The sequence below is a fragment of the Teleopsis dalmanni genome, chromosome 2 (assembly GCF_002237135.1).
Source record: "Teleopsis dalmanni isolate 2A chromosome 2, ASM223713v2, whole genome shotgun sequence".
Classification (NCBI taxonomy): Eukaryota; Metazoa; Arthropoda; class Insecta; order Diptera; family Diopsidae; genus Teleopsis; species Teleopsis dalmanni.
This window is the reverse complement of record NC_051847.1, coordinates 24,662,492-24,686,250: the sequence shown is the minus strand read 5'-3', so window position 1 is coordinate 24,686,250 and position 23,759 is coordinate 24,662,492. Positions and strand designations below refer to the sequence as shown.

Below are 23,759 nucleotides of genomic sequence, written 5' to 3'. Positions count from 1 at the left end.
GTAAAGTAAACAAATATAGCAACGCTTACGGACTAGTGTAAATATTCAAGTGGTTATTTGAACTTATCAGTTTTTAGAAATAGCAACAGAATCAATGATGTAGCCATTCAAAGATGCTCCGCTTCCGCACTTTACAGTACAGATCATATTTTATTGTGAATAATGTAGCTTTTAATTTAAAAAACATTTAAATATAGCATTTCAGTTCATATGTATGTATTCTTGTAAATATGAGTTTAAATATAAATATACAAACACACATTCATTTTTTTTACAATAGAAACTTTGAAATTGCAATTACCAATGATTTATGTTGAAGTATTTAATGAATGTTGAAATAAAAATTTCAGACAGAAATCAAATTCGATTGAAATTTGTGGTTAAAAAAAAGAAAGTAAGTTTTTGTATTATACTGACGACATTATACAACACTATACATCACAAAGCAAATGGAAAACTTAACACATTATGAACTGAGAAATTAACTTATAATTATCTAAAAATAATATGATGGTAAGTGGGAACCTAATTTCTTGTTATTCATCTACATATATATATATAAAAAAGTATATCGTCAATAACGTAAGAGTGAAAGACTTCCTCATCCGCATTATTTCCTTCAGCGCTAGAACCAATCCATTTTTCGTAAGTGATTTACTTATGGTTTACTTATGATTTACTTATGGCCTTTAAATTTTTTAGGGAATTTTCTTTTATACTTGCAATTAACTCAAAACGTATTCCTCGAAGTGGTAACATGTGCTTAGACCCATTGAAAGAAGTCACTTGGATCTATATCTGATGAACATGGTACTAAGTTGATTATATTCTGTGAGTCATCTTTTAAAAACATAGAAAGAGTGTTCTTTGTGTAGCCGCAGAACATTCAAAGGTATAATTGTGAAAAGAAAAATGAACTAAATCTCAAATGGTAACATAGTACAGCACTAGCAACTTACAGAAAAACATTTTTTTGTGGTATGTTTCACGCGGGTTTTTAAAATGGTAAATTCCATATACTGTTATGGTCGTACATGTATAAACAATTGAATAAATAAATCAATCCTATATTTATAAATTATATGCATAAACGATAATGACTAATGACTATTATAGACTACAGTAGACAAGTCAAAACATATGTATACAGAAAAAAGTATAGGGATACAGTTAGTTACTGTTTAAATTCACATTATATATACTGATAATAAGAGTCAATCAATAACATCTATGTGATTTCATACTTTTAGGTTTAATGCAAAGTTTCTGGTAACAATTTATATCAAATTTTGTAAGGGCAAAAATATGGCATGGTCATTTTAAAAGTAATTTGCATTCTCCAATTCGTGTTCAATTGTTCTCCTCCGAATCATAATCCACGCATCGAGTTGTCTAGACCCTAGAGCTTAGCAGACTTCACTTGAGTGTCTGTCGAACAATATTACTATTTAGTCTTCCGAAATATGAAACAAAATCAAGAAACAACCTACCATTACCAAGTACTACTATAGATTTAGTAAGCAGTGGAGAAGCCGAACCCTCTATCAATGAATTCTTTACAAGTCATTTATTCTCTTCATCTTCATATTTAACGTAGATATGCGGATTCTGAAGATAATGATGAGCAATCTTTAGAAGTATTGGGGAGAAAAATTCATGGAAAGATCATCGGTCTTATTTGCTTTAATGGTGAATATTGTTTTGAATAGAACAAAAAGTTGCGTAAACTACACTCGCGACATTAAGACTTGGCAGCTAGACTGGGTATGAGATGTAGTAAGAATAGGAGATGACACTGTAGTTAAAAAAAAACGTGTAAAATGATATGAAGGTGGTATGTTACCAGAAAGTTTTGATGTTTTTATGAAAATAAGTTAAAATTTTTTATAAACTATTATTTTTATTTTATTTTTTAAGATCACCTTTAGTGTCATATATATTTGGGATTACAATTCTTGGAATAATTAAGACTGTTTAAGACAATCTTACTCTAAGACAACAGAGGGAGGTCTAAAGTTTTCTTTATCATAGATTATTCAATAGTTAAAAATTAACACAGATTGTACTGTTATATTATTGTGCGGCAAAATTATTAATGTCGTAATAAACAGTTTTATTTATTGCATTCTTAATTAAGATTTTCTCTATTGATTTTGAGTTTATTTAGTGACCCGCAGACAATCGACCGTCATTCATAGCTTTATTTATGGTACGTATTTCGGCGATTCGTAACTGATGTCTTATCCATTTAAGATTCAAGTGTGTCTGTACGTGCGTACATGCGTGCAGTAGACACTTTCATTAATATTGCAAGGCAACAATAGCAGCTGCTTTGTTGAAGATGACGTTTAAGGGTGCAACAAGTGTAGAGAAGCGAAGCTGTTTTTGTTTATTTTACTTTTTGTTTATTTTTTTGCTTCTGGTACAGTTTTCATGTTTTGTACTGTATGAAAAAAAAATGTTAAAACAACTTTTTTTAATATGCTTTGAAATACACATTGAATCCGGTGAGTTGAATATTTGAAGATTATATTAGAAAATATCAAAACTATGATAAATATTTCCAAGAAACTTTTTGAAGAATGTGTTTAATATTTTCTAACGAATTGTTAAGTTTTCTTACATCTCCTACTGAGTTAAGGTAAACACATTTTCAAACCTTGAAAAATGTTTATTGCACGTCTCTGTTTTTCTAATTTTTCTGACTGATTTCAAAAATACGAATAATAAGATGCCCTTGTTTCCTTATTTTTGCTAATTCAGATTATTTAATAAGAAAACGCTCCTCTTAATCCAATTTCTGCTTTCCAATTCACTTCTTTGTGCTGTTTTTTCTTGGTTTGTGTGCTATAGAATATGAGTCAAATGGTTGAGAGGAATCATAATAGCCGCAGCTAGTGAACGTCAGCCTTCGCCAATGCACTATCAATTTTCCGGAAATTGATTTTCAATTAAAACAAATAAATTTTCATAAGTGGAACAAGAAAATACTTTCAATTTATTTTCAGTTGAGCATGAAATTGAAACTGCACAGTTTCTTTCCATGTGTGAATTCAGTTTATTTTAAAGAAGAGTGAAGAATGTTGCATTCTCTTGCATTGCATCGATCAAAGCTATTTTACTTAATTTTATGGTTTGTAGTAATTTTTAATTTATATATGTTTTCGTGAAAATCAAAGAAATTTTTCTATCAAAACTATTTTAAGGTAATTTTTAAGTTTATTATACTAAATTATGTGTATATGATATCTATATATATACCATACATATATATATTATTATTACATACATATATGTGTACATATTTACTTTGACTACTTCATTAACATTGAATATTTTTTTTAAAAAAAAATTTTATAATTAATTAAGTGAAAATTATATTGTATTTTTCTTGATCTTTATATATACATAGTTCCTAGGTTAGGTTTTCTCCTAGTTAATTATGGATACTGCCACATAAGATGGAGTACAGGTTTCTTCTTATTTGTGGAGCCATAACCCTAAAAAAGTCAATATATAGAAGACCCAGTCTCATAACATGTCTATCTAGTACGTAGTGACCCTTTACATCTGACACCATAGTGCTTCGCAGGTTTCGGTAGATAAAACAACTGACTGGTACGTTTATTGTCTATATTGGACCAGGATCATCCAGAGATCTTAGAGAAACAGCCTTTTTAAGTAGAATCTAACAAGTTAGAGCAATAAAGTATACGTAATATATTATCTTTGGGAAATAAATTTGCCTGTAGTTATTTACTATACTTGCTTTTTATCTGCTCTTACTGTTGTTCAATTAAATCAGCTGTTGCAATTTCTCCTTATGTGGCATAAAGATGAATATTCAAATAGCTTGTAGAGTCCCTCCATATTATCGCATCAATAAATCCCTATATTTAAAGAACATTGTAATCGACTACAAAAGGATAGAAAAAATGAAAAGCAAATATTTTAAAGATGTATGAGGTTTTCTAAAAAACGAAAAATTGTCAATTAAATTTTAATAATTTTCGAATCCATTTACCCAAAAACATATATTATGGAACATATTGTATAATGACAAACAACATTTCATTATACATATATATATAGAACATATTGTATAATGACAAAAAACATATGATGATTTGGAAGACAGTTCTGTTTTTCATATATTGCAGATCCATACTACCAAATCAGAATAAGAAGACGGATAGTTATATATAAGAGAAGAGGAAGGATATAGTTATTTGAGATGGGAAAAAGTGTGGGGATTATTAATTCTTAAGTTTCATGCTTTATAATGAATCGCTCTTTTGAGATTTATATTAAAAATGTAAAAATAGCTTCGATATATGTTCTTGAATACATTTAGGAATATGGATAAACGGGATACCAGCTCCCAATGGAGCGGAGTACTGCGACCATGATTGATCTTTTGTGCTGCAACAGACCCTAACCGAACAGAAGACATACCACCTTCCGAATGAAAGCCAGAATGTTGGCCGTTGAGGACCTCCTAATGTCAGATCTGTAATACACTTAGTATAATTAAATTTCTTTTACTTTCCTCTTGATTCCATGATTGTGATACCGTTAGGATGTGCTGATTTTTTATTCTTAAGATTTCGTATTTTGTAATGAATGATTTTATGGGGTAGTTAATATATATAACGTATGTATTGGCTGTATTGCAATAGTTGTATTATCCTTACTTTTCAATACAATAAAGGTTTAGCATACTTATTTATTCATAGATTTTGTGAAATCAGTAAGCAGACTTTAATTTTTTTTATGCACTGTAATGATCATGGTCTATTTATAAAATAGAAATAAGACAGATTCTTTTTATTATAACACTTTTAATTAATTTTCATCTGACTTAATTATTTAAATTGTCGTTCCCAAGCTTAAAGACACATGTACTCGCTATTCTACCTTATAAATGAGGAATAAAATTGAAAACTAAAAAAACTGCCCTATTATGATATTATGATCTCTTAAAGGTTATGGATTTATTAGAAGTTGTGAATAACTAAAAAATATAATAGAAAACAAATAAAGATTATGGCGTGATTATGTTTTATTTGATTTTTTCAATTTCACATCAATAAGTGGATTTCTTTTTGGAAGAAATACTCGGAAAAAGTGAATTGATAATCAACCTTTTGCTACCTGCGCATGTGCAGCTGCTGCTATGTACATACCTACATGTACGTACTCAACTCAGGTGTTTGCTTATGTGGCATGTACACGTATGCATAAGAATTGGAAAGGAACCAATTTCTTATTGTAAGATACGTCCTCAATCGTCTATACGTTTATACTTATATACGTGTAGGCCATCTGTTCTGCAAAACAGTGTCGGAACAGAAAGGAGCTTCGTTTTTTACTTTAAGTGATGAACACACATTATGTATAATGATTGTTATTGTAGTCAAGCAGAGTGTTAAGATCGATGAATGTATCTGAGCAAGGTTGCAGTATTATTCATACGAAAAGAAAAGAGTGCGAGTATTTGTAGATATTAAAAATCATTTTTGCATTTGTATGAGTTGGAATACCGACATTATTTTGTTCTATGTCTGCTGTTCTAAAATTTCGTATTCAGCCAACTTACACGAAAAAACCAGTATTTTTTGTAACGACAAACTGCTAGTTTGTATGTATCTGCATCTTATGAGTTGGCTGGCTCTGCCAGCTTGATGCGATCACGTATTGTATCTGGATTGTAATGACCGTCCGCAGAAGTTTATTTAAACACAGGGGTTGTTGGTTGTGTTTTTTCTCTTGCGAATATGTTTTGCATATTCGTTAATAAATATTAATCAGTTTTTTATTTTCGTAAATAGTTTTCCAATGTGGATGAATGCTTTGAGTTTGGATTTGTCACGCACAAACACCATGTAAATCTGTACATTAACCACGTTTTGCCGTTTTACTACCTGTTGAGTGTTTTTAATTGTTGAACTGTTTTTAAAATTATACTTATGTTTAATATAAGTTCTTTTCTTATGCTATAATCAAAGAAGAAAGCAGACGTTCTATTAAGTCTTTTATTGCGTTGCCTTGTAACGAAAAATTAAAATTATTATATTTATGTATTTAGTCACTTTTACTGAGATTCAGATTTTTAACGTTAAGACATATATGAAGATCAGTAAAAAATCTTAAAAATATTAATTCAATATACTTGTCTAGTAATTTGTTTATGTATTTATGTGAAGTTAAATAAATATATAATTTCTTGTTTAAAAGGTTAGGACAGAGCTCTGAAGCTATATGCGAAAACTGATAGGCTGCTCTACTTAGCACTATCTAATCTCCAAGTAATCACTAACTGCATGGGGCGGTACGCAAATCTTAGATCAATCATTGAATAATCACGAAGATTATGAGGAATACTCAAATTAGTCAGTGAGATCGATGGGACTCTGCAGAAACTCGTTCGTTTGTGCAACACTATCATTATTCAAAACCTCCGAAGCTTCAAAACATTATCTAAACAAGCATTGTTTTGATCCACCATTTCTATGCAAATACTGAATACAGATATAGCTTTCGCCAATTTTACTATTTCTGTATTTTTAGCATCAGGTTGTTGTTGTTGTTATGATTACTAGTGTAGATTTATATGGCAGATAACATATATGAAATTAAAAGTACGAATACATGTACTTTATTGGAATTAAATTGGTGAGTGTATTGTGACATGAAAACAAATGGACGATATTATGAGGTGTTCAGACACATCATATCATGGAAATTGAGGCACCAGATCATCTCTCATAAATTTATTTAAGTGCGGTGGGAGCCAAATTAGGTTCAGTAATCGATTTAACAATTTTTGAAAGAGATCAATCAGCTTAAAACTAATTTAATTTGGTGGCTGTTGAGATCTTTTTTATATAGTAAATTTATATCTAGTCGTTGGTTGAGTTAATAATAAACATTAAGTTGTGTCCTGCATAATATTTGTATTATCAAATTTATAATATTTTTATGTATAGAAATAATATAAAAAAAGTACGTGACTTCACCTTCGACTGCTTTTCTCAATCGAATCAAGTTTATTACTTCACCTTTCATAACTTTCCTATTTCTGTCCATTTTTTTACAGATACTTACATTCAAGCATTCACTGCTCCAGTTTCGTACCAATTTTGGAATGTGATCCTGTATCTTTTTATTGTTCAGTTGAATGTAATTTTTTTCTGCCAAAGATAGTTAATACTCGTAATTATAGTAGGTGTGCAATTGAAGGTATTGTTTATATAAAATCTTTATTTTCTGAGGCTATCTCTTTGGGTTAAAGTGAGTGTATTTGTATGTTTTGTATCTAACATAAAGTGATTTATAAACAAAAATGCCTTATATATTTTTGTAGATATTATTACTTACTTTCACATAATAGCAAAAATTTTCTGCAATTTGTAGATGAAGAAAAAAAATATGTAGTAGAATGTGAATAGTATGCTCTAAGTATTCTTTCTTTTTGCTGTTAATGTGGTATGATTGTATGTGGTTTGCAATTAAGATATTTAAAAAATGATAATTTCTTGAAAATACTCCGAAGAGTGAAAATATTGCATTACCAAAGAAAAAAAATAAGAATAAATTTAGTTTGTTCAGTTATACATCTATTAAAATAGTATTTTTTAAAGGGATTGAAAGATCTTAATGCTGTTGTTAAAGTTGTTGTTGCAACGTATGTTGTTTTATTATTTTAAAGGAACCTAATTTCGGAAAAATATACACATATATTAACGGGGTACATAATATGATATAAACGAAGAGCTGCCGGACTCGAGCAAAAAATATTTGCGATTATATCATCTAACTTCCTGTTGCACTAAAACAGATGACTATATAATACTTTTTGTATATATAGTATACACGGTAAGTTGGTTCTAAACTTTTTAAAATTAGTTTTAAATAAAAAACTTAGAACCTGTAACAATAATATTGAAATCGTTATAGCTAGGCAGTTAATTCTAATTTAATTTGTGTAGTGTACTTTTTGTTGAGCCTGGAGATATAGTGTGCTTAGATTTTAGATAGGGTGCACAGTAGCGATCAGCTAAGAGCGCCAAAATATATATATATTTTTTTATTTTTAACAATATTAAATTTCTATACATGATTTATCAATTATATGTATTTTTACTGTAAACTTTAGTAAAATATTACAATATATGATACTCTGACTAATTTGAAAGGTGTTCCGTATATTTCATTGATAGCAGAAGAGTGTGTACTTGAAGTACATGTGTCTGTCTCAAAGTTTAAGAAGGCCACACCTTTCATTTCTAATATCCGTACAATGTTTTTTGTCTTTTCACGAAAAATATTAATATATTTCTGAATGAATAATTAAATAGTACTCAATATATAATAAATTAACATTAGAATTTTTTTCAATATTTTAATTTTGATATATGCATTCATATATATTCATTTATTAAAAGAAAGGGTATATACTTTTGTGCCATTAATTTGTCTTTCATTCCTGAACGTTTTTAGTTTTATATGATAAGAATACCTAATGAGTTTCTTCAATCATGCACTTTGATAAATCCATATAAAGTATTGAATAGATGAACTTCAAATGACTCCATAGTAAGTATACATTGAACATGTATATTTAATTATATATTGAATAAACCATATTTTTGGAATCTTACATTAAATATTAATAATAAGACATTAGGGCTCGATTGCACAGTTGTGAATTCAGTCCCAAAACTGACTTAAGTATGATTGAAGCTTGCAAAATTAGTAACTTAAGTATGACATAAATCAGTACTGAATCTTAAGTTATGACTTTGAAATTAGTCTTAAGTCTTAATTACTATTTGGTTTTCAAAACTTCTAAGCCAAAAAATAAGTAATATTTAAACACTTAGAGGAGAGCGTTTTAATTGACAAAGTTTTGCTTTGAGATTGATTTCATTGGAGACGATAGCAATAACACACTTAAAAATTTTAACATGAAGAATTCTCTGGCTTTCTCTAAACAAAGTGTTAACTCCTTACAAGATTTCGATTTTAAGGAATTGGTAAACCTGGATACAATTAACCGAATAATATTTTTTTATGGCTTTTTTGGTTTATTGTTTGATTTTGAGGTTGCTACAGAAAACCAGAGGTTACTAAAAAGGTAAGGAAATCTCTTCAATGGGATCACAACGCCTTTGTACGTTCCAATTCCTTTTGTGGTGAAACTGAGACATATTAATAATAATAATAATTTAAATTTTTCAAAAAGCAGTAGAAAATGTGTAGAAATTACATTTTCTGGACTAGTTGATATTCAGTCCCTAAATTTTTAATGAATTAAACTTTTAATAAAGTCATTTTGTATTAAAAGTATTGAACTCATAAATTTAAAGACTACATTTGCTTTGCAACTCCAACGCTTAGTCTCGTCCATATGTGAACTATAGTGAAGTACGTTATTTGCAATTAGGGTGAAAAACTTTCAATTTTATTAGCACACTTATTATAAAAAAATTGCAATATAAATATTCCTTGAAACTAATAGCATAATAAATAATTTTTGAAAATATTAATATTAATTTTAACCCCTAAATGACAAAAGTATTTATGCAGGGTGAATTTTAACAAAAATGGAGACCCTTTGATTTTATACGTAACATATTACAAGCAATGTGCAAATGTATAATATTGTAATGGAAATCATATAAGTGATATACTGTGGATGGCGCCCTTCAATATATACTTTAATATAACGCAGTAAATTATATATATGTATGGTATAAGAAGGGTACAACATTTAAAAGAAAACTAAAAAACCTATTGATCTAGAACTGTTTATTATAAAAAGTAACTATTACTTTTAATACATAAATATAGTAATGATAATTGGAAAAATATAATATTTTATTAAAGTTTTAAGATTATTGAAAGTGTTACGTAGCAATTTATTTTATTATTTTTATTTTCACTACAAAAGAACGTAGCTTTTCTTGATAGAAAAAGTTATATGCACGTTTCTGATAAGATTTAAATTAGACGACATAAAATCTGTATTTAAAAGAAGATAAACTCACTGATAATTTATTTCTTTATTCAGCAGTATTTTAATGTAAAAATTTAATAAGAGATAATAAAGTATAAAAACAGACCTAGAAAAGTACCAGACTTGTCTTGGTACGATTTTACATCATTTAGATATAGTCTGAGTCAAAATAAATACGTACACAAATAAAAAAATTATAAAACTCAGCGTTACTTTTAAATAAATCCAAGTAAAGTATGAATTAATATGGTCTGTTTAGTTATGGTTATGTTGCAGTATACGAGATCTATTAAGGTCTCTGTGGATACCGGAAAGTGATTGATTTAAAACATAAGGTAAACATCACAACAATGTTAACAATGTTAATATCATAAAAACCAAATACTTTTTAGCAGACATCCTAGATAACATCGATGAACAATTTGTCTTGTGAGTGGAGAATATTCTTAAAAACTCGCTTTTGGATTTTAAAGGTAAATAAAGTACAATATTATTAAATATTTTAAAGTTAATCAACAAAGGCAGAAATAATAATTTCAATAATTAAACAGAATTGAAATTCTATATATAATAAAGAAAAAAATAAAAACAATTATAACTAAATATTAATATTAAGCAATACTTAATATAAATATTTCATATTTTTGAAATATTTTCATAGTAAGATAAATATCTTTCAATGCATAAATAGCTTTTAGACTTCCAACCATAGGTACTATTCTACTTTTGTTCTCATCAAGTCACTATATAACTTGATTCAATTATACTTCCATTTATGTTCATATATGACTATTGTTTGTATAAATGTAAATATAATTATAATTATTATGAATTTTTTATGAAGAGATTGAATTGTAAAAATTCTTAATCTTGATTTAAAAAAAAATACAAATAATTCTTGTATGCATACAAAAGTTAAATCTGGAATAGATTTGTAGCAATCGCTTTTCTAAATATAGCATAAATTGCAGCAAATTTATCTTTTCTTAGTATAATATATTTTTGTACAATATTATTTATTATTAAAAGCTGTGTCAGTAATGAAATGGCATAGAGCTTATAAACAGTATGAATCATTTCCTTTTTTATTATAACATTTGGCTTACTAAAATATTTTATATATGACATTAATATCTTCCGCAGCTAGATATACGATTCTGCAGAATGTATTTGTTTAAAGAAATATAAAACATCTTACTTAATTTTGAAATAATGTAAATAATTTTAATGAAAGTTTTTGGCATGATTTATATTAGTATATATGTGCGTACTGTACAAAGAGTATAAAGAGTATAAATAAAAAGTATATTACTATAGTATATAAAAAGAGTGTAATATAACTAAAAAATCGTTCTTAAATGTGACCTGTTGCCAATAATCTTCAGGCACTATGATTTTAAGAAATTAAAGGTTTTAATATCTGTACACTTTTCTATATATTCCATGTTTGTTCTTGTTGTTATTCTTAGCCATCCGTTAACCTCTTCTTATAGGTCAGAACCACGAGTTTCATTTGTTATTAAATATTACAAATATTTTTAAAATACTTCAAGAAATTAAGAACTGTTGATAACTATATTTTTTGATAAGATCTTTGGAAAATATCGAATAAACTATAATTATATTTTTAAAAATTATATGCAATAGCACGTTTCCGGAAGTGCAACAATACTTACATTAAAAATCTAACCAAATAATCTTTAAAGAATTTAGACAGAATTTTTTGTGCACGTGTATTTATATATTGAATTTCATATACATATGTGTGTAGATTTACTAGTTGTTCTGTAGAATAGCGATGAGTTGGCGTCATAGTCTAAGATCTAGAGAATGAAAAGAAAAAATAAGAAATGAAAAGTTGTTTTCTGTTACTTTAGTTGATGCAGTCGCATTATTCATAGTAGAAAGCTGTTCTTGACATTTGTAAAAATCTTGTTTTCGACGTGAGATGTCAGATATTTGAAACAAAAATTGTCTCAATTAAGAGAACAGCAACTCTATTTTGACATTGAATGTCAATATTTATTGTTGTCGTTAAGTGTCGGCGTATTAACCTTTAAATATGAGTATAAGTACACATACATGTCTATGCTAATAAAAGATATAGCAGATAAATGTATGAGATACATACTTGTTTTGTTTATTTATATTGAAATATTGAAATATAAGAGACACAAGTCGTCGCCTACGCATAACACATCAGCCAATTATACAACAAGAGATAGGTTTCTACTTGATACTATATCTTATTACGATAACATTGATGGAAAAAAAATTATCAACTTTAATGTTACAAAAATCAGCAAAAATGAAATGAAACATTAAAACAATTTTTTTTAAAGAACTGAAAAATTTTGTATTATAACTTTTATATTTTAAATTTTAATATCGTTAATATCATATAAGTATATATCATTTTATATGATATTTATTTTCTTTTTTTTCTTAATTTTTATTCTATATCCTTGTATGTGCTTTGATGGGTGTTCGCCGTGCACCCTACATTCGTAAAGTATATTTAATTTGTGGTTGCTTTAAAGCAGATATGCTTTGAGAAAGATAGGTATTAGCAAAGATTTGCAGCACTTGTTGGTCTAAAAGTGACTGAAATACTTATGCAAGTATATTTATCGCTACTACTTAAAGTCAGTTAGACAGGAATTAAATAAGATAATGTGGTTCTCATTTTATTTTTTAACTTGATTTCTGGCAATATAATTCAAGATTTATATCAATCCTCGACGATATTCAATAAATTAATGCAAGTAGGTGAATTTAGTGATAATTTAGCTTTACTTGCATAAAGTAGAAGAAATATGCGTATACCTAGAAGCTAAAATGAAATTTCTTGCTTTAAAAATTAACCAAGATAAAACTACATATAGCTTTTTTATATAGTTTCATATGATTTCGTAAACGGTTTTATACATTTAAAAGTGTCTATGAAATTAAATAACCAGAAGTTTTATTCAAACTAATGAAACAAAGTTTGCGATCTAGAATCGTATATGCGCAGTAAGTGGGGTGTATTTTGTGCACATGAAACTACTAAGAAACAGGGAGAAATGAAAATAAAGATATAGAAAACACTGATATGTTTGGTTACAGCATATGGTTTGGACAGGATGCTGACAGAGTGCTAATCTTCTTCCAGATATGTAGGGGCTGTTGTAACAATAAGGGAGGTATTTTCACACTGAACTATCCCTGGCAGGGTTGAGACATTCCATTATGCAAACGAATATCCCAAATGTAGATCTCCAAAATTAATCATTTTTACGAACAGAAGGGATTGATTTTAAAACTTATATATCAAGTCTAGGTGTGTAGTAATAAAACGATGCTTATTCGCTATTTAAATAAATAAGAAAGCTCTATAAAATCTAGGTGTGTAGTGATAAGACGATGCCTAGTCGCTATTTGAATAGATAAGAAAGTTCTACCGCATCTAACTAGTCCAGCTAGAATTTCATTGTGTTGATTAATAATAATTTGTTAAAAATAATAGTGTAATAGTACTAATTAAATAAGTAGTTTTATAGCGGTCTCCAATAGGGAATTTAAGGTTTTGGTGATTTATTATTATAAAAAATTATATTATAACTTATATTCAATATATATATAATATAAATATAAATAAATATACTTTCTGTTAATAAGACTATAACTATTCTCCAGCTATTTATCCATATATGTGTACTGTATGGCTTAAATATTATATATTAGTCGTAGTAAAAAATGTAGTGACCAAGTAAAAAAATATACCTTGAGCGCCAACAAACAATGTTTTGTTAAATACTTAAAATTAGTGAACAATAAAAAATAAATAAAAAATAAAAATAAGTACAAAGTCACATTCAGAACAAAAATTAACTAAGTTCTAATACTCAACTGGCAAATAATTGTACAAAACATTGACACAAAAGTTTCAATTCTCAATGCAATAGCAATAAGTAAGCTAAAGGTGCCAAAGGTGAAAATGACATTTGATGACACACACAAGTATCCACATTATACACATATATTCTTACACACATTCTTAGTTACAAGTAGATACTTTTGTATCTTCGAAGTGACATAAGAGCTATTAAAAAATCTTTTAAAAAAAGAATTTGAGAATAAAACACTTGAAACCTTTGAAAACTGCATTTGAACACAAAATGTAATTGAATACTCAGTAAAAAATGAAAAAAAATAACTTTTAAAAATCCGCTTAAATAAAAATGTGGAAATAGCTGCGTTGAATGTGATTTAAAAAATGAATTAAATAATTAAGAAAACATTAAATGTTACAAATTGATTTTACTTCATTTATTTCGGGCCACACACAAATGATCTTAGAAAAAGGTATGCATCATTGGGCTATCCGGTTTCAGAGAATGCATATAAAATAATGACTTAAAGGCCTTTAAGCTAATATAGAAGGCTAAAGGCTTTATTATGATTTTCTTATATTACACAATTTTCGACTTCGTTGTAAATTCTAAATGTGGCGAATTATGAGTTGTAAGTATCATTTCAATTAATGAATTATTTTCTGTAGTTTAGTAAGTGGCCATACACAAATTTATCCATTCCATTTGAAATGTAACCTAAATTTTTATTTCAGTTTTGTTCTACTTTAGCGTCTCATGGCGTCTCAGTTTTTTATGAAATTGCCGCTCTTCAACAACACCAAAAAATATAAAATGTAACATTTGTAATATGAACTTACAATATTTGTGCATTGTAACGCCTTAACTGTCAGTTTTCTACTACATGAGGTACTTATTCTAGACATGTTTTTGATATTTACATTTAAATAAGTATAGGACGGTAAGTGCGTTTGCTGACGTCGCATAGAGAAAGAAGCCGATTTCCAATTGTTCTACACCGACTTTTATTAATTGGATTTCACGCAATTTTAACAACATTTAATTGTATTGGATTGTAGTTGTTTTTGTCATTGTCACGTTATGGTTTCTCGATACGCTACACATTATACTCAAGTATCATTATTACGATGTTGTTAAAAGTAAAAGGCCTTCTTCGTTTTTTTCTACTAAACTACAGTAAACTTGCAAGAAAATAGCTCTAAAAAGAAACTCTTTATTATACATCAGAATGGTAAATATAGCCAGGGATCTGAGAGTTAAGAGCACAGAAAAAGTTAAAGCATTAAAATTGTTCAATAATATAGATAGATTCGAAAACACCAAGCTGTCTATATTCAACACACAAAGTAACCCTATAGCAAAAGAAATATGGGCACACTCTAACATACCAAACCATTATTTATTTTTCGGTAGGTAAAAAGAATTAAAAACTATATTGTATATAAACTATAAAGGTCAATATTTTGAAAATCTCATTTATATTTTAACAGTGTTTTAATATTCCTAGAGAAGAGACATAGAGAAATTTTTAATATTTATATAATATTTATATAATAAGTCAAAATTGTAAGACAAATAACCTCAATCCTCATTTATATTTTAATAGTGTTCTAGTACTCCTGGAGAAGAGACATAGAGAAATGTTTAATATTTATATAATATAATATATAATAAATTTATAAAAGTGGAAATTGTATTACAAATAAGAGTTGAGAAGAAGTTTTTTAATAAAAAGTAATTATGAAAACTCAGGTTATAATGTAACATCTATGGAATAGATCACAAGAAAGGAATAGATAATATCGACGAGATAAAAAATTAATAAAATTTAACATTTATAAACATAATAAACATAATAAATAAGTTTAGTTTGTATCATAATTGAAGGATAAAAAGTAATAACTCAGGTTAAGTCTTCCAAATAAAGAAAAATGAAAAGATTTTATATATATATATATATTTATTTTTATAAGTTAAAATTGTGTCACAAATAAATGGTAGAAAGAAAAGGGTTTACTGTAAGGTAGTTGTAATTGACTTAGGTTATATGTAACGTAACTGTAAGAGTTTGACAGAGAGGAGTAGATATTATTGTCCAGATAGACGAAATTGAAAAATCATGTTAAAAAAATTGTTAAATAAATTCTTAACAATTGTTAAATAAATTTGTGAGAAATTGAACTGTGTAAAGTATGTGAGGTGAAAGATTATGACACACATATTGTAACATTGGGGATGCAAGGAGCAAAAGTGTGTGCCCAATGGGGGAGTGATGCGAATACACAGCCTAGACAACCTTACCTACACGTGATGCAACCTGTTCCCGCATATGAGGGTCTGGCGACCGAACACAGGCGGTAAAACGGAAAACACCTATCAGAGTGGAAACACTCTAGCTATCAAACACCAGTTTTATCCCTAGATTTTAAGGGGATCTGGTCCTCCAGGTTGGGTGTTGATAGCAAAGTCAGTAGCCTCGCACCGGAATAAAACACCTGCTACGCAATCTTCTGAAGATTCCCTAAACTCATTACGTTGAGTATGATATTAACCTAATATGCCTAATATTATTGATATGTAGCGACTATTATTGTCACTGAAACAGGAACTTATTTGGTTTGGCTAAAAGTTACTTATTGAACCGCTAGCATTAGGACTTTTTGAATTACATACATGCTAACAATTAGTATAGACTTTGATTTTATTTCGCAGAGTAAAGTAAGTTTTATTTGTTAGTTTACATTCTATTTTTATAATACAAACACATTTTGAAATGGCATTTTAAGCGGTTTTAACGTTTTGTGCAAATTGATGTCATTGCGTACTAAAACGAACTACAAAGTTGATATCAATTGAGGTCACGTGCCAACATTTAAAACATAAAAATCCATTACTACCATCGTATTTTCCTACACGTAATTGTTTTAGGCTGAAGTAAGTTAAGTAATTTATTTACATCCGAGGGTCACTCACCTGGTCATAAATTATGACAAAATAAAATAAGTAAATAAAAAAATTCTTACTTTATTTTTTAAACATTCTAAAATACTAAACTATGTTATGTTTTAATAAATTTATTTTTTTAGTAATAGAATATGATAATAATACAAAAATATATTTTATTTACCGAGAATGGCTAAATGCGCTCATTTCATTAAATTGTTTATGTTATATGGAGGGGCTTATATAAGAATGGATCGTTAAATGCCTTGAGAATGTAAACAAAATAGAAAAAAATTTAAGTATGATTCAGATTTCATAAATTTAAAATAATTATTTTGTTTACCTCAAAAATATTTATTAAAAACAATTATTGGAAACAAAAAATTAAAAAAAAATTATTTTAGAATAATATTGATACGATATTTTAAATAGATTTGTCTTTTATTTACAAAAGATACAGACTACAAAGTAAAAAAAACAAAATATTGATATAAGAGTATATCAGTACGGACAAAACAGAAAAAAAATTTTTACTTCTTTGTAGTCCTTTTTGTTTGAAATTATGCTTGTTAATCTTCTCGAGACATATAACATAATAATATTTTCATATTAAAGTTTTAAAACCGTTTTTTTCTACATATCAACCAAATTACACATATATAGAAGGGTTTAAAATACATATCAAGTAAATTCTGTTGACGTGGATCCCCAGTTCTCTTTTGAGCGTTTGGGTGGTCTTTCCAGTGCACATTTTCTACTAGGTCTTAAATCTATCGTGACTTTGACAAATCGTTAGAAGTTCCTGAAATATGATCATTCTAAGCGCACCTTGTTGTTCTTAACAATATTTTTCACTTTGGTTTTTATTCGAATATTATAGATTAAAGAGTATGTATTTATATAGCACGGAGTTGTTTTGTTTTTGTGGTTTCAAAATACGTGTTAATACAATAGATCAAAATAGGTTTTACTTATGTACTCCATACAACATGTTTAACGCATTTAAATTTCTATTCTCAGCACTCAGAAACTTCTTTCTTGTCATTTTTTAACAAAAGAATGACCTTACCGCTGAACTTATGTATAACATCTCCGTATAACATCTCTAAGGCATTCCCATATTCTTGACTTTGCGAGAAACCGCACTCATCACTTAAAAAAACATCAAAATATTTATAAAATTGTTTTGAATATCATCAAATTAAGGTAAGTACTGACAGCTGAATTGATAGCAACTAATGAAAACTAAGCAAAGCGATCAAAATTCGTTTAAAAAACTTATCGCGTCCATATTTTAAGAAACACTTTTTCGTTAATTAGCTTAACGAGAAAAAAGTCATTCAAAGTATTATTGCTATATTTGAAGGATAAAGCAGAAAAAACAGACAAAGAAGAAGATAGTGACATACCATCAATATATTACATTGTGCTTTATAGTAGTGATAAGGCAAAATGATACAAAAATTACTTATATTACTTATATACTTTTCCGTGAACTTTACTAACTACTACCTCTTTAGAAATTTTAAAAATATGTTCCGGAGAAGTAAAATGAACTTTAAAAACCTTGAACAGAATTACTTCGTAAGACCCTACAATGCAATCTTGAAGATCTAGTGGGGTGCGAAAACGTGAACTTCTGAATCGTATTGGGTTATCCATCATTTAGCGAATTTGACCTTTTGAGTGGGATTTTTTTCTGAAAGAGGTCTGAAGAGAAAAATTTCTAATGATCCACACTTTTTTTAAATATTTTCTTGAGCAATAAAAAGGAAGAACAATATTATGGTTTTACTTCGTTCTGTCACCTTGGTAACTAACTAGCATGTAGATTTTGTTTTATGAAAAAATACACATTAACCTCAAAATTTTGGCGAGTTCTTACTGTTTTCATAAATTGTACGAAAATATTAATGTGATTTTCAAGGCCATCCCTATTCTATCACAAACTATATGAGGGTGTGTTGTATTCATATATTTCAAGTCAAATAGTCAAATGAAAATGCAAAAATAATAGGTTTGTTTTTATTTTCATTACGAAATCTATGGGAACGCACTTATTTAAGCGAAAACAAATGAACTGAAACAAAAGTTTTATCAATTTTGTGGTCTATTAATGAATATAATTTACATATGAATAACACAAAAGACTTGTGTACTTGACAAAATATTGGCTTTTATATAAAAGTTAAAAACGATTCTGAAAGCAGAAAGCAATTCGCGTACATGCGTACGATTTTTGTATTTTTTATAATTTAAATCATAGATAAACGAACATAACCTTAGGTAGGTCTCTAATGAAATCGGACTTTAATAATTTAAAGTTTTGTTTCCCATAAATGCACTCATGCATTACAAGTCCACGAAGGGTGAGTATAAGCTAAGCAAAATAGATCGACGCTCTAGAATTTTGGAAACCGAAACTATTTCATTGTTATTTATATTTTCACGTAATTGTAGCGTAGTAAAACGTAAATAGTGGCGTAGTGCTTTTTAGATGAAATAGTTTAAAACCTGCTATATATAAAATTGTAGATACTGAGGTAATTGCATTGTTATATGGGAGCTTTGAAACTACACCTTTACATGAAACAGTTTTCACATAAAGAATTGGAATCATGCAGAGTCATACATATAATTATTTTTGGGTGCGTCTTCTTTACATTACTCAACCCTACTGAGTATTTCTGATTTTATAGTTCAGTGCACAAGGTTTTGAGTGCACGAGCTGTTAAACTTCCTTTGCAATTGTCCTGTTTAACAAATTTATCAAAATTTTTTTGACGTCGCACCTGTTAGGTTGAATATTTCCAGAGACTAGAAAAAGCAGTTGGGCAGTTTTATTGTATTAAAACTCTTCCATTTGTTGTAATGCCAACTTCCGCGGTGTCTTCCGTTGTGTGTTTTAATTTGTGTACTCAGTTTTATGCGTTAATGTGCATTTAATGTTTTAGGAAAATTGTGTTTAGATTTGTGTTTTATTTCCTATTTTATCATTAGATATGTGCATTAACTGTACAAATAGTTTATATACATATTACTTTGTCTTCCGTGTGACTCTTCACTCTTCTTTTTAAAATTCTTTTTGTAAACGAATATATAATTTCTTTTTTCATGTAAGACATAAACTACAAATTTCAATTTCCTTACTGATCTTTTTTACCTTAGTGTGAAACAGGTATATTAAATTTGTTAATATGTTTGTAACATATGTAGAGGTCTTTGAATTTCTGTAAATCTTCTCATATATTTGTAGAGCTGAACTAAGTATTTAAATTGAGATAAATAAACCGATTATCTGGATGTGACCAAAATAAATATGAATAAGGTATAGCTTGTGGAGGCTCTAAGCCATTTATTGTAACAGTGAAGAGGTGGGTGACAAAACTTAAATATGTTTTAACTAGCTTTGTTGGTGCAAACGGTTCTGGAAATCTACCACATTTAGTGAAAATAACAAAACAATACATCACATTCTACTAGATGACATTTGAATAAAAATCCGGGAGATTCTGAAGTTGTTTCTTTATTCTGTTTTTAAAAAATATTTCACGTAATTTCAAATTGTGTAAGCTCTCCGTTCCTTGGGTACCATATATATATTAACCTTTGATTGAGAACTCAATACCCTTAGTTATATATCTAATGCTTTTTTAAATCAAAGTGATTAAATGCATAACTGTTGATAAAATTGGTAACTCTTCATTCCAGAGCAAAGGAAAAATAAAACATTAGATTGAAAAGGTGAAAAGGATTTCAAAGTTGTGTTATCTGTCAGAAAGGTCATACCAGTTTTGGCATTTGGGCATAGAAAAAATGGTGATTGGTGATTAACTACCTCGTAAATAATTGTACATTAATTGCATAATACTATAAAACTTTACTGGATACTTTGAAAGTCATAGCTACCAATAATTGTCGCCATTCGCAAAGCGATAAGTTTTGCTTCACAAAAATTACATATTGTTAGTTTCATTAGAACGGTTAAAGTCTAAAGTTTGTATTGTAATTTAATCCACCTTTTTCACTAAAGGTAACCCTCAGTGATCAATTAATTTTTTTTTAAAACTTGAACGTTTGACTCACGAGTCGTAAATTCTAGTTAGTTGAAGTATAATTTGAAAACTTTTTAATATAATGCCTTATTAAGAGGGATTAAAACAGTTGAAGTTAAGTTGAAAAAAAAATATTGAGTGAAATGATTATATATGAAATTGAACAAAAAGTATTTTGAAATGTTTCTTTTCAAACTAATCCTGAAGAAAATTAATCCTTCTATAACAAAACTGTATTTACGGAACTAACATATACCTAAATCAGCAATTAAACTACATTTAGATAAGTACATTTCTCTAAACTAAGAGAGAAATTAGTTTATCGCATATAGCCACTGGTATATTTCAACTCAGTTACTTACTTAAATAACCTCAACAAATCGTTAACGGGTTTCGGCCTGACGCAGCATGTCTTTTTAGGTGCAACGTGCTCCCCTTTTCCAGTCTCGCACATCAAGCGCGTTTAGTGCTACCTCAACATTTCACCTTAGTTCTTCAACTACACGACCTTATTTCTTCAATTACTGCTTGAAATACCTTTTTCGGTGGAGAATATTCATCCATTTTCACGACTTGATCAAGCCAGCGAAGCCACTGTATGTTAATTCTGTGAATTATATAAATGTCCTGATAAAGGTCGTACAGCTCGTGATTCATTCGAATGCGATAATCATCGTCAACTCGTAGGGAACCAAAAATCTTATAAACAATTTTTGAAACTCTCAGTTCTGCTTCAACATTCTGTGATACCGTCTGTGCTTTAACGCCACACAGAAGTACAGGTAGGATGAGTGGCCTATAGAGCGTAAGTTTTATTTATCGTGACAGAAAGTTCACTTTGCAATTACATACTTGATCCCAAAGTTGGCATTGGTGATTCCTCATCTCATTTCCAACCTGATATCGCCGGTGCTAATGTATATGAAATCCTTGACAGTTGCGAAAGTATAGTTGGCAGCCATTAGTTTGGCGTCCGAACTACATAGGCGTCTGCACATTTCTACCATTAGCCGACATATATGTCATCTTGCTCTTATACTGCACATCAGTAGTACATACCAACTGCAGTTTTTTTTTTCAAAATTTCTATATAATGCTTTGTGTCATTGCTGTCAAAATAACATTGCGGTATATTTATATGGTTAATTGCATTATTGTTACATACTTAAGAGTATTATTATTGTATTTATATACTTTCACTGCCCTAAAGTTATTTATTCTTAAATAACATATGTGATATTATTAATTCCAATAAATTAAAAAAAAATGTATATCAGACATATTTTGAAATAACATATGTGTGTTGATAATATTATCTATAGAATTTCTGCTAATATGCAGCATTATATGTTAAATCACTTTATTATATATTACAAACTTGACGGTACATTTTTTAAACTGTCTACATTTTAAAACTCTTTAATGTGAAACTTTTAATTATCCTTAAAGTACCTTAGAGTAGCACATAACACTACTTACATTAATTGTGTTCTATTAAATCTTAAAGTCTCGAACTCCTTATATCCTTAAGTATAATTGGTATGAAATTTTTTAAATCACACGTTATACATATATCAAACAACAAGTCTATGCGGTTAACGCTATTAATTATTTGAACTAATTTGTGCATTGTCTTCATGGAAGACTTAACAGCACTCCACCTACTTTGTATCTACAAGATTTTACAGAGGAGAAAAAATCACTCACATGTTGTCAACAATAAATTCCAATAAACGATGCGTAAAGTTTATTAGGAACAAAAAAATTAAAATGGTGTCACTTAACGAAATATCAGAGTGGCATCATTCATTTTGTGGAACAAGCATGTCTGTCTGTTTGGCTGATGTCTCCGCTGATGTCTCCGCTGCTGCCTGCCACGAAGTGACAATGAAATTTCATTGAATTTTTTTTTTTTTTTGTAATTTCTTGGTGCAACTAAAGATGCATAGCATTCGGAAGTGTAAATGCATTCTTCTCCTCGGGACTATAATATAAGCTTGTTAATAATAATAAGTTGTTGTGTCGCATAGACTGTCTGCCTATTTGTTTCTTCGTCGGTTTCTTATTGTACTCAATGATTGTATGAGTATATTTAGAAATGCAAAGAAATTGCATATATAATGTGCATTTTCCTGAACTTGTAGGTGAACATATGTATATACTCGTATATTTATCTAGTATGTAACGCATGTGTACGTTTATGCTGTGAAGATGACGATCATCTAAATTAGCTCCAAAGTAGGCATTTAAATTTTATGACATTACTCCACTGCGATGCTCGTGCGTTATTTATGAGTTGATATTGTCAATGTAAATAGGGTCTTTGATTTTGTTGTGTTGTTGTTGTGAACCGCATATATTTCAATATATTAAAGCGTTTTGTCAAAGATTTTTACATATAATCAAACTATTGTTTGTATGTGAGTTGATTCACCGACAATATATGGGAGTTGTTTTAGAGCATTTTGTTTATATTTATTTAGTTTTTTTATGTTAAAACTATAAAGCTTTTATTTATTTTATTTCTTCTTTAAGCTTAAATCAAAAATAAAGGTATTAAGTTATAAAATTTATGACTAATTCAAAGTGTTGATTTCAGATATTGGATGAAAAAAAAATATTGTTTTGAGGAACTTATAGTATTAGTTAGTATTTATAGTTTTTATATATGAAATATGTTGTACAACACGCTTAAAAAAATTTTTAATTGTATTTTCTGTGATTATAGATTAAATTATATTTTGAAATTTAATTATTTTTATTATTGAAACTTTTAATTATTGTTATTGATAAATAAATTTTTAACGTCTACCAAACAAACAAAACACAATAGTAACAAATGAGGTCATACTCATGTACATAAAT

The 23,759-nt window shown here is 28.4% G+C and overlaps 1 protein-coding gene across 1 annotated transcript in view; it reads right to left on the bottom strand.

Moving 5' to 3' along the window:
• Nucleotides 1-23,759, bottom strand: part of LOC119674157 — a 36,752-nt gene that overhangs the window by 418 nt on the left and 12,575 nt on the right. The gene's annotated exons all lie outside the window — the stretch shown is intronic.